A 14,902-nucleotide genomic window follows, 5' to 3' on the forward strand; every position below is an offset into this window, starting at 1 on the left:
AATTCCCCTGGTTTTGGTCTAAACTTTCGGCCATCAAATGGCAATAAAAATTTTGCTCTAAACTTTTATTAGCTGCTGATCAACTTCGGATGCTGGCCACTGTCCTGCCAGCCATTACTTGCAAAGTCCCTCCTCCGTTGTTGCACATTTCCACCCACCCCCCACCGCATAATTAATTAAGTTTAAGCGAAATCAATGAATCAACTTTGGAGAGGCAAATCCGCAGCTCTCACTCAGCTAGGACTATCTTTGCAGCTGTTCGAAGGACACCCGTCGAACAACTTTTCACTCGACTACGCATCGAAGTTTCCGCCAAAGCAAGAGCAACAGCAACGGCAACAGCCACCCGTCCATCCTCCCTCCCTCGCACATGTCCACATCCACCTGAACCACTCCGGGCGGCAGCTGGTGCAGATGGATGCGCCTTGCATTTTAAGTTTCCACTGCTCTCCGGGTCTCTGGCTTTTCCTCTTTCTGCTGCTCCGCCCGGAGCCATACGCTTGATTTCCTAACTAAGCACGCAAATGAAGCGTGCGCCCATCAAGGATGCGACTCTATCTCTCTGCGGTTGTCTCTATATAAGTATACGCGTGCATACATATATATATACACATATATACCGTGTATATGGGAGCGCGAATCACCCTTGAAAAAGTGAACCGAATCACCAAGAACCAAGAACCAAGTCGTGTGGCACGTGGAGGTAGCCACAGAGAGGCAGCAGCTCAACCCGTGCTTAATCGTTGAAATTATGCAATTGCCAGGCTGTGGGCAGAAGCCCCGGATCCGGACCCGTTTCCGGAACCAGGTAAACTGACACACTGGTACGGAGTGCGTTAAACATCTAATGAAACTTTATCTCTTTAAGAATAAGAATAAATTCTTCGTATCTATAAAACTTATCTTTTCAAACTCCTGCTACCGAATCAGCAATCCAAACCACTGATTAAGCGAACTAAGATTGTTCACATGATATGCAGAATATCTTGGTACTGTATCAAAATATCCCCATTCCTGGAAAACCACCCAATCAAATCAAGGGAGACACTTACTTAAATTGTGCTTGGGAGCCCCTTGGGAGCTGCAGAGATTGGCCGTACACCTCGCCATGTCATCCCATCCCATCCCATCCAGAATAGTGTCAGTGTCGGCTCATGCTCATGTGTTATGCCCATTCACACACCTGACAATCTGGCAGTGGCAGCGGCTGTCGCCAAACTTTATTAGAACCATTTTGACAGCGGTAGCATGGCTATGGGTGAGGGTATGAGTATGGGGAGCGTGTGTAGGCAATTAGCAGATCTCACAGCAAGTTCTGCCACTGCCAGACCGCAGCCACAGAGGTCGCCTATATATATATAGGCCAGGCGGGTCTCGGCAGAACTCAGTTAGTGAGTTGAAGCTTGGTTTTACGAGTATCTATACGATTCCGATTCTGATTTGTGATTTGCGAGCAGAATAAAGCGTACAAGGAGCCATACAGAGATGGCGGCCACCAGATACGACAGCATTGAGAGGATATGGTCGGGGGCGAAGGACAAGGAGTACTACGGTCCTGATATGACGCTTGGCGAGGTGGCTCTGATCATACTGCGCCTCTACTCGGACAAGGTGATGCCGGTGTTCGATCCCATGGGCGAGGAGCTCACCGGTGGACAGCTGCTCGCGCAGAGCCGTCACCTGGCACATGCCTTCCAGCGGCTCAAGCTCCAGCGTGGCGATGTCGTGGGCATATCGGCCACCAACACCACTTACCGCACCGAAGTAGTCATAGCTGCACTGCTCAATGGAACGCCCATCAATCCACTGCATCCGCAGTTCGATTCGGGTATGAGGAGTCACAGAATCGAAAGAAGAATACATGGACCTATAATCATCCCTAATCTGCTTCTGTTGCAGAGACCATGGCCTATATGTACGAGATTACCAAGCCAAAAGTTATCTTCTGCGACCTGGACAACTACGAGACCTTGAGTGCGGTCAAGACCAGCCTTAAGTTCAAGACGGAGCTCATCCTCCTCACCGGAACCCTGCCCGGGGTGCGCAACATTCAGGATCTGCTGGCCGACGGTTCCATAGACTATGATGAGAAAACCCTGTAGGTAGTCTCCCATTCATCAACCCAAAAAACACTTTCAAACCTTTTCCCGTGTCCTTAAAACTTTGCCTGCCCGCACCTGAGCGGCAACGACACGGCCGTCATCATCACCTCATCGGGAGTAACCGGTTTGCCCAAAATGCCAAAATGTGAGTGGCAGAACCTCAAATATCCTCAAAAAGCCAGCCGTAATGTTCCAGTTCATCCAGTCCCCAGCTGTTCACCTCGGAAACGGTGCTCTTCTGCATCAGCCCACTCTACTGGATCAGCTGCATTTTCAACCTGCTCGCCTCGCTGGTCAACGGCTGCAAGCGGGTGAACACCAATCGCCCATTCAGCGTGGAGTACTTCGCCGATCTGGTGCAGCGCCATCAGGTAAGCTTCGTCCTGACCGTGCCCCACCAGATGGCCCTGCTGGCCAAGAGCCCCAGCCCCCAGAGGGAGGAGCTGGCGAAACGGTTGCAGTCGGTGCGGTGCTTTGTCTGCAGCGGATCGAAGGTGCCCCTGGGGATCTGGCGACAACTGTACGAGCTGTTGGGTGCCGACAGATTTGCCGTACTCTACGGCCTCTCGGAGATCGGAGGCATCTCCAAGAACGTGGGCGGTCCGCTTGGCAACGAGGGCAAGCTGCTAAGAAACGTCCAGGTGCGCATTTTGGATGGCCAGGGTCAGGCCCTGGGGCCCAACCAGACGGGGCAGATCCATGTGCGACTCAGCCAGCGCTGGAGCGGCTACTATCACAATCCGCAGGACACACAGGCGGCCGTCACCCCAGACGGACAGTGGCTGCTGACTGGAGATCACGGCTACTTCGATGACGATGGATGCCTGCACTTTCAGACCCGCGACACGGACGTCTTCAAGTACAACCACTTCCCCATCTATCCCAAGCAGACAGAAGATGTCATCCACCACTTGCCGGGGGTCCATGAAGTGGCAATCTTCGGCGTACCCGACGAGATTTCCACCAATCTCACAGCCTGCGCAGTGGTTCGAGATGTCAACGACCTGGGTCGAGCACTGACTGCCCAGGACATCACTGGTATTGTGGAGCAGCATCTGAGCGAAGCCTTTCACATACGTGGAGGTGTCTTCTTTGTGGATGGCTTACCCAAGACCCAGAACCTCAAGATACAGCGCCGAAGAATCCTGGCCGAGCTTAATGAGATCACCACCCATCTGTAGAGAATATTTTGTTGCAAATAAATGTTGAAGTTCTGCTAAGGAAAAGACTGGTTTTGATGAGACTCGAAGTAGTAAACAAAATGAGTCACTCCAGAAGGGTTTTGAGACTGTTCGGAGCAGAACCCAGCCGATTAGCTGCTTGCCAAATAGCACCTAATTCTTGGCCCTCAGCCGCTTATTTTGTTTGTTACTTATGTCTATGTAACTCATTTGTTTGTTAAAGCTCTGCGCTTGCTTGCCCTGCTAAACGCTCTCTGCCAGCTCGCTCTTCGCTATCTCCGCTTTGCGTCTGCCTACCGACGTCGGCCGAGCGAAGCTGCGCTTAGCGATCGGAGCGGCAGTGTAAAGGGCAGGCAAGCTACACTTGCAATTTGGATGTCACGCATTAAAGAACATATCGTAATTTTATTTCTGCGCCGAGTTTTATTTAATTCGAAATAATTAGTCGGCCGATTGGGGATAAGAAACATTATCTCCACATAAAATTTGGTGACCCCGACGTGATCTCTGAGTTGCAGTGTCAATTAATAATCATTCGCGATCGACATTCGTTAGCCCTAGCAAATTTTCGGCGGTTAAGCACAATTCGGTGCTAAAACACACTTACATAAACCTACATACACGCATTGCTTTAATTTCTCTGTCGCGACAATTCGGTCAGTGCAGTGCGGTAGGCAGTGCAGCGAACTCACTAATACACACAAGCGGAGTACAAAGCGGAATCGGACAGCTCGCACAGCCGCACAGCTAAAGGCATTAGCTGTAATCCCTTTGCTTTCGGTTCCCACGTTTATACGTATACAGGGTGTCTTTTTCGGTCGTGCTGAGTGACTCTTTTAAAACCTCAACATGGCAGCACCTGAGCCTACCAATGTCGCGAACGCAGCAATGCCGAGTGATGTAGATTTCTACAAGCACAAGGCCGAGTCCATCGCGCGTCAACTAAAGGCCATGGATCGCTTTCTCACCAAGAAGAGCTTGCCGAGTTAGATGAGGCAGAACTTCAAGCTCGATTAGAGCAAATCGAGCGAATGAATGTGGATTTCGATGCCGCTCAAACGAGCCTTGAAAGGCTGGATTTCCTGCAGTTAGCCCATGATGCCCGGCTGGACTTTTCGAATGTTTATGTCAAGGTTAGGTCCAGGCTGTCGCGGGAGTTGATGGCTGCTCGCATTGTAAATGTTGCCAATTCAACGGCTCGGCATACTCTCGAGGGGAATTTGTCGTTGTTTGCCTATAATAGTATAGGCCGTTCTCGAATGCCCGAGTTGCAGCTTCCGCGATTCGGTGGGAGCTACATGGATTGGCCAGAATTCCACGCGATGTTTTCGACAATGGTGCACAAAGACCATCGTATACCAATCATCGAAAAATTCCAATATCTTCGTGGATGTCTAGATGGTGCTGCGCTGGATACGATTCGTTCCTTGGAACTTTCTGAGGAGAATTACGACAAGGCGTTAAATTTACTAATGTTGCGATTCTATAATAAACTGTTACATTTTCAGGCACACGTCAAGGCTATTTTCGGGCTGCAAGGGGTGGAGAAGGGCTCAGCTATCGGCTTTCGCGCGCTCAGCGACAAAATCAATTCGCACTTGCGTTCACTTCAGACCTTGGCGACCCCGCAGGAGATTTCCGATGGGTTGCTGATCTTCATCATAGGCACGAAATTGGACCACAAGACCAAGGAGAAATGGGAAGAGAACTTGCCGACGTCAGGATTGCCTCGGTGGTCAAGCATGGCCTCATTCTTGGAAGCAAGATGTCGGATGCTGGAAAATTTGGGATCGGCTATGGTAACAATTCCTAGCCAGCAGGTGGGAGAAAGTAAAACTAGCACCCTAATCACCTCCATTAACGATCATAATAGCTCAACATGCAAGTATTGCAAATCCTCCGATCACTACATATCCCGATGCCAGGCATTTATAGATCTCCCTGTTTTTTCTCGATACAAGGAGGTGAAGAAGCGCCATTTATGTCTAAACTGCCTCAACAAAGGCCATTCATTGCAACGCTGCAAGTCAGGGGCATGTAGAAATTGCCAATCCAAGCATCACACACTGCTCCACATGCAGTCGGGCGCTGACGCTGAGATGCCGTCGCCGAGCACGGAATCGACCCAGCATGATCCTGCAAGTGCCCTAGTAGCAAGCAAATATATTAGCCCTCGAGTCAAAAATCTCTGCCTAGCCAAAACGTGCTGCTAGCTACTGCAATCGTATATGTCAGGGGCCGTTTTGGATCGCTTATTCCATGTCGTGCCATTTTAGATTCCGCTTCTCAGGTTAACTTTATAACATCGAGACTCGCCAATCAGCTGCAGTTAGATCCTCACCCGTCTCACGTTCAAATCGCCGGTATTGGAGAGTCAATTCTACCATCCAGCAAGGCTGTAGACATCGTCCTGCAATCTCAAGACGAAATCTATCGCGGTTTCCTCTCTGCAATTACCACAGCCTCAATCACAGGAATGCAGCCTAACTTCGGCCTAGATTCAAAGGATTGGCCAATGCCAAATAATCTAAAACTGGCTGATCCTAATTTCGCCAAGCCCCAGCGGGTCGATCTGCTGATAGGTGCTGGTTTGTTCTTCGAATTAATGTGTGTTGGACAGATTCGACTGTCAGACCAATTTCCAACATTGCAGAAGACGAAACTTGGCTGGATAGTGTCAGGAAGTATTAAAAACTCTGAGAAAGCCCGTGCGGCGCAAGCAGCCGTTGAAGATCCCCCTGTCATCTCCGCTTGCGAGACTAATTTGTGCGATATTGTAAGGCGGTTTTGGGAAGTCGATGGAGATTATTCGCCCTCATCAATTTCGGAGGAAGATGTTCATTGCGAACAGCATTTCGTCACAAACTGCATTCGCCTAGAGTAAGGAGCTTACTCCGTGCGTTTGCCAACCAAATTCAGTCTAGAGGAATTAGGAGAATCGTATCAGCAGGCGCTACGTAGATTTCTCAATTTGGAGAGGAAGCTAGCAAAAAATGCACAGCTTAAGGAAAAATATATGGAGTTTCTCCAGGAGTATCGTGATTTAGGACACATGTCGTCAGCTTCGCGGCAGTCAGACCTCCCGCAGTACTTCTTGCCTCACCATTGCGTCCACAAGCAGGATAGTACAACCACCAAATTACGCGTAGTGTTCGATGGATCTGCCAAAACAGCGTCTGGAGTATCACTGAATGATGCGCTAATGGCTGGACCCACCATCCAACCTAAAATTCTGATAACTCTGCTTCGTTTCCGCTTTTTTAAAGTCGCCTTGTGTGGCGATATCTGCAAAATGTACCGCTGTGTACGCGTTTCCCATCCCGATACGCACGTGCAGTGCATCCTATGGCGCAATGACCCGAAGGAGGAGATTCAGGTGTTCAAGTTGGAGACTGTTACTTACGGAACCAAACCTGCCGCTTTCTTAGCAATTCGTGCTATGCATCAATTGGCAAATGATGAAGAGTTGCGTTTTCCGCTTGGCGCTGATGTTGTTCGAAGAGATTTCTATGTCGATGATCTCATATCTGGAGGGGACAGCATTGATTCTGTCATCAAGATTCGTCAGCAGGTAAAGGAGCTACTTTCGAAAGGATGTTTTCCCATACGTAAATGGTGTTCCAATGAACCCGCTGCTTTGGAAGGCGTATCGGAGGCGGATCGCGAAATGTTCCTTACCTTTCATGACGGGACTGAAGTAACCAAGGCGCTTGGTCTAGTTTGGGATCCCACCACGGACAATCTTCTGTTTAGCTTCGCTCACGTCGGAACCGCTGCAGGCCCAATATCGAAGCGTTCGGTCCTGTCTACACTAGCTAGGTTCTATGATCCTCTAGGGCTCATCTCTCCCATCATCACAAAAGCTAAAATATTTATGCAGTCGCTATGGAACGAAAGCCTAAAGTTGAATTGGGACGAAAGCCTGCCCCAGGATCTACATACGACTTGGATTGAGCTGACTTCGCAGTTGTCGATGGTTAAAAACTTTAAGTTTCCACGTTACGTGCTTCGGCAGCAAGCCAGATTAGAAATGCACGCGTTTTGTGATGCGAGCCAAGCAGCATATGGCGCCTGTGTATACATGCGTTCGGAAGCTCTTGGCATTGTGCAAAGTCATCTCTTATGCTCTAAATCCAGAGTCGCGCCCTTGAAAAGTATGACTATCCCCAAGCTTGAGCTGTCCGCTGCCCTCGTATTAGCCGAACTAGTGTCCACCATAGTTAAGGGATTATCAGCTCCATGCCAAATACATTGCTGGTCGGATTCGTCCATAGCCCTTGCCTGGATTCGAGAATCACCATTGAATTTTAATATATTTGTTTCTAATCGAGTTCAGCGGATTCAGGAGCTCACCGCTGGAATGACTTGGCATCAAAGTTGCCCACAAAGTTGAATCCTGCCGACATCATATCACGTGGATCCACGCCCGCCGAACTAATGGATAGCAGCCTTTGGATCTCTGGACCACCATTCTTGCGTCTTGAGAGCTCAGAGTGGCCTGCAGGCTTGCAATTGCCGACCGATGTACCAGAACGTCGTCATGCAGCATTGGTTGTTTCAAACGAAAGGGATGTATCGTACGATTGCAAATTTCAAAACTCATTCGGATCCATGCAGGGCGTCTTTGCTTACATATATCGATTCTACATTCTCAAGGACAAAGGCATAGCGCGGTCGAAGGGTCAACTTACCGTAATCGACATAAAAAATGGTACGCATTTGCTCATAAGGGCAATACAGCAGCAACAATTTTTGGAAGAGATAAGGGCCCTCGCCAGCAAACAGGCCCTACCCCCAAAAAGCACGATGGCCTCACTGAATCCATTTCTGGATAGCTTTGGATTGCTGCGTGTTGGAGGCCGCCTCCAAAATGCCGAATTGGACTACGACGCGAAGCACCCGATCCTGCTTCCTAAGGGACATCCTGTCACTGTCTCTATTATTATTTTCTTTCACGAAAGGTTTCTCCACGCAGGAGCTCAAGGATTGCTCGGACTGCTTCGGCAAAAATTCTGGCCTATTGGTGGACGCAAATATGTTGCGGGAATCATTCGCAAATGTGTTAGATGCTTTCGTTTGAAGCCAGTGCTGAGGGAACATATCATGGGAAACTTGCCTGCGGATCGCGTAAGGACTAATCCAGCATTCCACACAACGGGTGTTGATTTTTGCGGACCCTTTTATCACAAGTCGGAAGTCAGAAGCAGGCCTCCTATCAAATGTTACATCGCTGTCTTCGTATGCTTTAGCACCAAAGCAACTCATTTGGAAGTCGTTCGGGATCTATCTACAGAATCCTTTCTGGCAGCATTAAGGCGTTTTATAAGTCTACGTCCCAAACCTCGAATCATCTGGTCAGACAACGCTACAAATTTTGTAGGAGCAAAAAATGAGCTTTTGGAGCTTCGGCAAATGTTCCTCAGCGATCCTCATACGTCGGCTGTGTCACATCTCTGCGTTTCTAGTGGAATCGACTGGAAATTCATCCCCCCTCGCTCACCTCATTTTGGGGGTTTGTGGGAGGCGGCTGTTAAAGCAGCTAAATATCATTTTCATCGCATCGTCGGGACCTACATTTTTACTCTTGATGAAATTCAGACCTTGGCTTGTGAAATCTCTGCTTTGTTAAATTCCCGTCCGCTTTATGCAATTACAGAAAGTCCCGATGATCTAGATGTGCTCACGCCAAACCACTTTCTCAATGGAGCCACGAAAGCTGCATTCGGCGAGCCAGATGTGGCGCATCTCCGGGTCAACCTACTTAGTCGATGGCAGCGGCTGTGTCAAATGAAGCAGGCGTTTTGGAGAAAATGGAGCACGGCGTATCTTTCGATTCTTCAGGAGCGGAGCAAGTGGCGGTCATCGTCCCCATACATCAAGCTAGGAGCGCTCGTCATGATCAAGGAGGAAACGCTGCCACCATTAAGGTGGCCGCTTGGCCGCATTGAGAGCGTCATCCCAGGAAAAGATGGAACCATCAGAGTAGCCGTCATCCGCACTCAAAAAGGCCTTTTCAAGAGGGCCGTCGGAAAAATAGCGGTTCTGCCCCTTCAGGATGGATCTGTTGATAGCCTTTGCCTTCCAACGGGGGGTGAATGTTCGGAGCAGAACCCAGCCGATTAGCTGCTTGCCAAATAGCACCTAATTCTTGGCCCTCAGCCGCTTATTTTGTTTGTTACTTATGTCTATGTCACTCATTTGTTTGTTAAAGCTCTGCGCTTGCTTGCCCTGCTAAACGCTCTCTGCCAGCTCGCTCTTCGCTATCTCCGCTTTGCGTCTGCCTACCGACGTCGGCCGAGCGAAGCTGCGCTTAGCGATCGGAGCGGCAATGTAAAGGGCAGGCAAGCTACACTTGCAATTTGGATGTCACGCATTAAAGAACATATCGTAATTTTATTTCTGCGCCGAGTTTTATTTAATTCGAAATAATTAGTCGGCCGATTGGGGATAAGAAACATTAACTCCACATAAAATTTGGTGACCCCGACGTGATCTCTGAGTTGCAGTGTCAATTAATAATCATTCGCGATCGACATTCGTTAGCCCTAGCAAATTTTCGGCGGTTAAGCACAATTCGGTGCTAAAACACACTTACATACACCTACATACACGCATTGCTTTAATTTCTCTGTCGCGACAATTCGGTCAGTGCAGTGCGGTAGGCAGTGCAGCGAACTCACTAATACACACAAGCGGAGTACAAAGCGGAATCGGACAGCTCGCACAGCCGCACAGCTAAAGGCATTAGCTGTAATCCCTTTGCTTTCGGTTCCCACGTTTATACGTATACAGGGTGTCTTTTTCGGTCGTGCTGAGTGACTCTTTTAAAACCTCAACATGGCAGCACCTGAGCCTACCAATGTCGCGAACGCAGCAATGCCGAGTGATGTAGATTTCTACAAGCACAAGGCCGAGTCCATCGCGCGTCAACTAAAGGCCATGGATCGCTTTCTCACCAAGAAGAGCTTGCCGAGTTGGATGAGGCAGAACTTCAAGCTCGCTTAGAGCAAATCGAGCGAATGAATGTGGATTTCGATGCCGCTCAAACGAGCCTTGAAAGGCTGGATTTTCTGCAGTTAGCCCATGATGCCCGGCTGGACTTTTCGAATGTTTATGTCAAGGTTAGGTCCAGGCTGTCGCGGGAGTTGATGGCTGCTCGCACGGTAAATGTTGCCAATTCAACGGCTCGGCATACTCTCGAGGGGAATTTGTCGTTGTTTGCCTATAATAGTATAGGCCGTTCTCGAATGCCCGAGTTGCAGCTTCCGCGATTCGGTGGGAGCTACATGGATTGGCCAGAATTCCACGCGATGTTTTCGACAATGGTGCACAAAGACCATCGTATACCAATCATCGAAAAATTCCAATATCTTCGTGGATGTCTAGATGGTGCTGCGCTGGATACGATTCGTTCCTTGGAACTTTCTGAGGAGAATTACGACAAGGCGTTGAATTTACTAATGTTGCGATTCGATAATAAACTGTTACATTTTCAGGCACACGTCAAGGCTATTTTCGGGCTGCAAGGGGTGGAGAAGGGCTCAGCTATCGGCTTGCGCGCGCTCAGCGACAAAATCAATTCGCACTTCCGTGCACTTCAGACCTTGGCGACCCCGCAGGAGATTTCCGATGGGTTGCTGATCTTCATCATAGGCACGAAATTGGACCACAAGACCAAGGAGAAATGGGAAGAGAACTTGCCGACGTCAGGATTGCCTCGGTGGTCAAGCATGGCCTCATTCTTGGAAGCAAGATGTCGGATGCTGGAAAATTTGGGATCGGCTATGGTAACAATTCCTAGCCAGCAGGTGGGAGAAAGTAAACCTAGCACCCTAATCACCTCCATTAACGATCATAATAGCTCAACATGCAAGTATTGCAAATCCTCCGATCACTTCATATCCCGATGCCAGGCATTTATAGATCTCCCTGTTTTTTCTCGATACAAGGAGGTGAAGAAGCGCCATTTATGTCTAAACTGCCTCAACAAAGGCCATTCATTGCAACGCTGCAAGTCAGGGGCATGTAGAAATTGCCAATCCAAGCATCACACACTGCTCCACATGCAGTCGGGCGCTGACGCTGAGTTGCCGTCGCCGAGCACGGAATCGACCCAGCATGATCCTGCAAGTGCCCTAGTAGCAAGCAAATATATTAGCCCTCCCCCTCGAGTCAAAAATCTCTGCCTAGCCAAAACGTGCTGCTAGCTACTGCAATCGTATATGTCAGGGGCCGTTTTGGATCGCTTATTCCATGTCGTGCCATTTTAGATTCCGCTTCTCAGGTTAACTTTATAACATCGAGACTCGCCAATCAGCTGCAGTTAGACCCTCACCCGTCTCACGTTCAAATCGCCGGTATTGGAGAGTCAATTCTACCATCCAGCAAGGCTGTGGACATCGTCCTGCAATCTCAAGACGAAAGCTATCGCGGTTTCCTCTCTGCAATTATCACTGCCTCAATCACAGGAATGCAGCCTAACTTCGGCCTAGACGCAAAGGATTGGCCAATGCCAAATAATCTAAAACTGGCTGATCCTAATTTCGCCAAGCCCCAGCGTGTCGATCTGCTGATAGGTGCTGGTTTGTTCTTCGATTTAATGTGCGTCGGACAGATTCGACTATCAGCCCAATTGCCAACATTGCAGGAGACAAAACTTGGTTGGATAGTATCAGGAAGCATTAAAAACTCTGAGAAAGCCCGTGCGGCGCAAGCAGCCGTTGAAGATCCCCCTGTCATCTCCGCTTGCGAGACTAATTTGTGCGATATTGTAAGGCGGTTTTGGGAAGTCGATGGAGATTATTCGCCCTCATCAATTTCGGAGGAAGATGTTCATTGCGAAAAGCATTTCGTCACAAACTGCATTCGCCTAGAGTAAGGAGCTTACTCCGTGCGTTTGCCAACCAAATTCAGTCTAGAGGAATTAGGAGAATCGTATCAGCAGGCGCTACGTAGATTTCTCAATTTGGAGAGGAAGCTAGCAAAAAATGCACAGCTTAAGGCAAAATATATGGAGTTTCTCCAGGAGTATCGTGATTTAGGACACATGTCGCCAGCTTCGCGGCAGTCAGACCTCCCGCAGTACTTCTTGCCTCACCATTGCGTCCACAAGCAGGATAGTACAACCACCAAATTACGCGTAGTGTTCGATGGATCTGCCAAAACAGCGTCTGGAGTATCACTGAATGATGCGCTAATGGCTGGACCCACCATCCAACCTAAAATTCTGATAACTCTGCTTCGTTTCCGCTTTTTTAAAGTCGCCTTGTGTGGCGATATCTGCAAAATGTACCGCTGTGTACGCGTTTCCCATCCCGATACGCACGTGCAGTGCATCCTATGGCGCAATGACCCGAAGGAGGAGATTCAGGTGTTCAAGTTGGAGACTGTTACTTACGGAACCAAACCTGCCGCTTTCTTAGCAATTCGTGCTATGCATCAATTGGCAAATGATGAAGAGTTGCGTTTTCCGCTTGGCGCTGATGTTGTTCGAAGAGATTTCTATGTCGATGATCTCATATCTGGAGGGGACAGCATTGATTCTGTCATCAAGATTCGTCAGCAGGTAAAGGAGCTACTTTCGAAAGGATGTTTTCCCATACGTAAATGGTGTTCCAATGAACCCGCTGCTTTGGAAGGCGTATCGGAGGCGGATCGCGAAAAGTTCCTTACCTTTCATGACGGGACTGAAGTAACCAAGGCGCTTGGTCTAGTTTGGGATCCCACCACGGACAATCTTCTGTTTAGCTTCGCTCACGTCGGAACCGCTGCAGGCCCAATATCGAAGCGTTCGGTCCTGTCTACACTAGCTAGGTTCTATGATCCTCTAGGGCTCATCTCTCCCATCATCACAAAAGCTAAAATATTTATGCAGTCGCTATGGAACGAAAGCCTAAAGTTGAATTGGGACGAAAGCCTGCCCCAGGATCTACATACGACTTGGATTGAGCTGACTTCGCAGTTGTCGATGGTTAAAAACTTTAAGTTTCCACGTTACGTGCTTCGGCAGCAAGCCAGATTAGAAATGCACGCGTTTTGTGATGCGAGCCAAGCAGCATATGGCGCCTGTGTATACATGCGTTCGGAAGCTCTTGGCATTGTGCAAAGTAATCTCTTATGCTCTAAATCCAGAGTCGCGCCCTTGAAAAGTATGACTATCCCCAAGATTGAGCTGTCCGCTGCCCTCGTATTAGCCGAACTAGTGTCCACCATAGTTAAGGGATTATCAGCTCCATGCCAAATACATTGCTGGTCGGATTCGTCCATAGCCCTTGCCTGGATTCGAGAATCACCATTAAATTTTAATATATTTGTTTCTAATCGAGTTCAGCGGATTCAGGAGCTCACCGCTGGAATGACTTGGCATCAAAGTTGCCCACAAAGTTGAATCCTGCCGACATCATATCAAGTGGATCCACGCCCGCTAAACTAATGGATAGCAGCCTTTGGATCTCTGGACCACCATTCTTGCGTCTTGAGAGCTCAGAGTGGCCTGCAGGCTTGCAATTGCCGACCGATGTACCAGAACGTCGTCATGCAGCATTGGTTGTTTCAAACGAAAGGGATGTATCGTACGATTGCAAATTTCAAAACTCATTCGGATCCATGCAGGGCGTCTTTGCTTACATATATCGATTCTACATTCTCAAGGACAAAGGCATAGCGCGGTCGAAGGGTCAACTTACCGTAATCGACATCAAAAATGGTACGCATTTGCTCATAAGGGCAATACAGCAGCAACAATTTTTGGAAGAGATAAGGGCCCTCGCCAGCAAACAGGCCCTACCCCCAAAAAGCACAATGGCCTCACTGAATCCATTTCTGGATAGCTTTGGATTGCTGCGTGTTGGAGGCCGCCTCCAAAATGCCGAATGGGACTACGACGCGAAGCACCCGATCCTGCTTCCTAAGGGACATCCTGTCACTGTCTCTATTATTATCTTCTTTCACGAAAGGTTTCTCCACGCAGGAGCTCAAGGATTGCTCGGACTGCTTCGGCAAAAATTCTGGCCTATTGGTGGACGCAAATATGTTGCGGGAATCATTCGCAAATGTGTTAGATGCTTTCGTTTGAAGCCAGTGCTGAGGGAACATATCATGGGAAACTTGCCTGCGGATCGCGTAAGGACTAATCCAGCATTCCACACAACGGGTGTTGATTTTTGCGGACCCTTTTATCACAAGTCGGAAGTCAGAAGCAGGCCTCCTATCAAATGTTACATCGCTGTCTTCGTATGCTTTAGCACCAAAGCAACACATTTGGAAGTCGTTCGGGATCTACCTACAGAATCCTTTCTGGCAGCATTAAGGCGTTTTATAAGTCTACGTCCCAAACCTCGAATCATCTGGTCAGACAACGCTACAAATTTTGTAGGAGCAAAAAATGAGCTTTTGGAGCTTCGGCAAATGTTCCTCAGCGATCCTCATACGTCGGCTGTGTCACATCTCTGCGTTTCTAGTGGAATCGACTGGAAATTCATCCGCTCACCTCATTTTGGGGGTTTGTGGGAGGCGGCTGTTAAAGCAGCTAAATATCATTTTCATCGCATCGTCGGGACCTACATTTTTACTCTTGATGAAATTCAGACCTTGGCTTGTGAAATCTCTGCTTTGTTAAAT

General features: G+C 48.7%; 1 pseudogene; it reads left to right on the plus strand.

Moving 5' to 3' along the window:
* The first annotated feature begins 1,446 nt into the window (after nucleotides 1-1,446).
* On the plus strand, nucleotides 1,447-3,322 carry LOC117190883 (annotated as a pseudogene).
* The last annotated feature ends 11,580 nt before the right edge of the window (nucleotides 3,323-14,902 follow it).

This window comes from Drosophila miranda, assembly GCF_003369915.1.
Source record: "Drosophila miranda strain MSH22 chromosome Y unlocalized genomic scaffold, D.miranda_PacBio2.1 Contig_Y1_pilon, whole genome shotgun sequence".
Lineage (NCBI taxonomy): Eukaryota > Metazoa > Arthropoda > Insecta > Diptera > Drosophilidae > Drosophila > Drosophila miranda.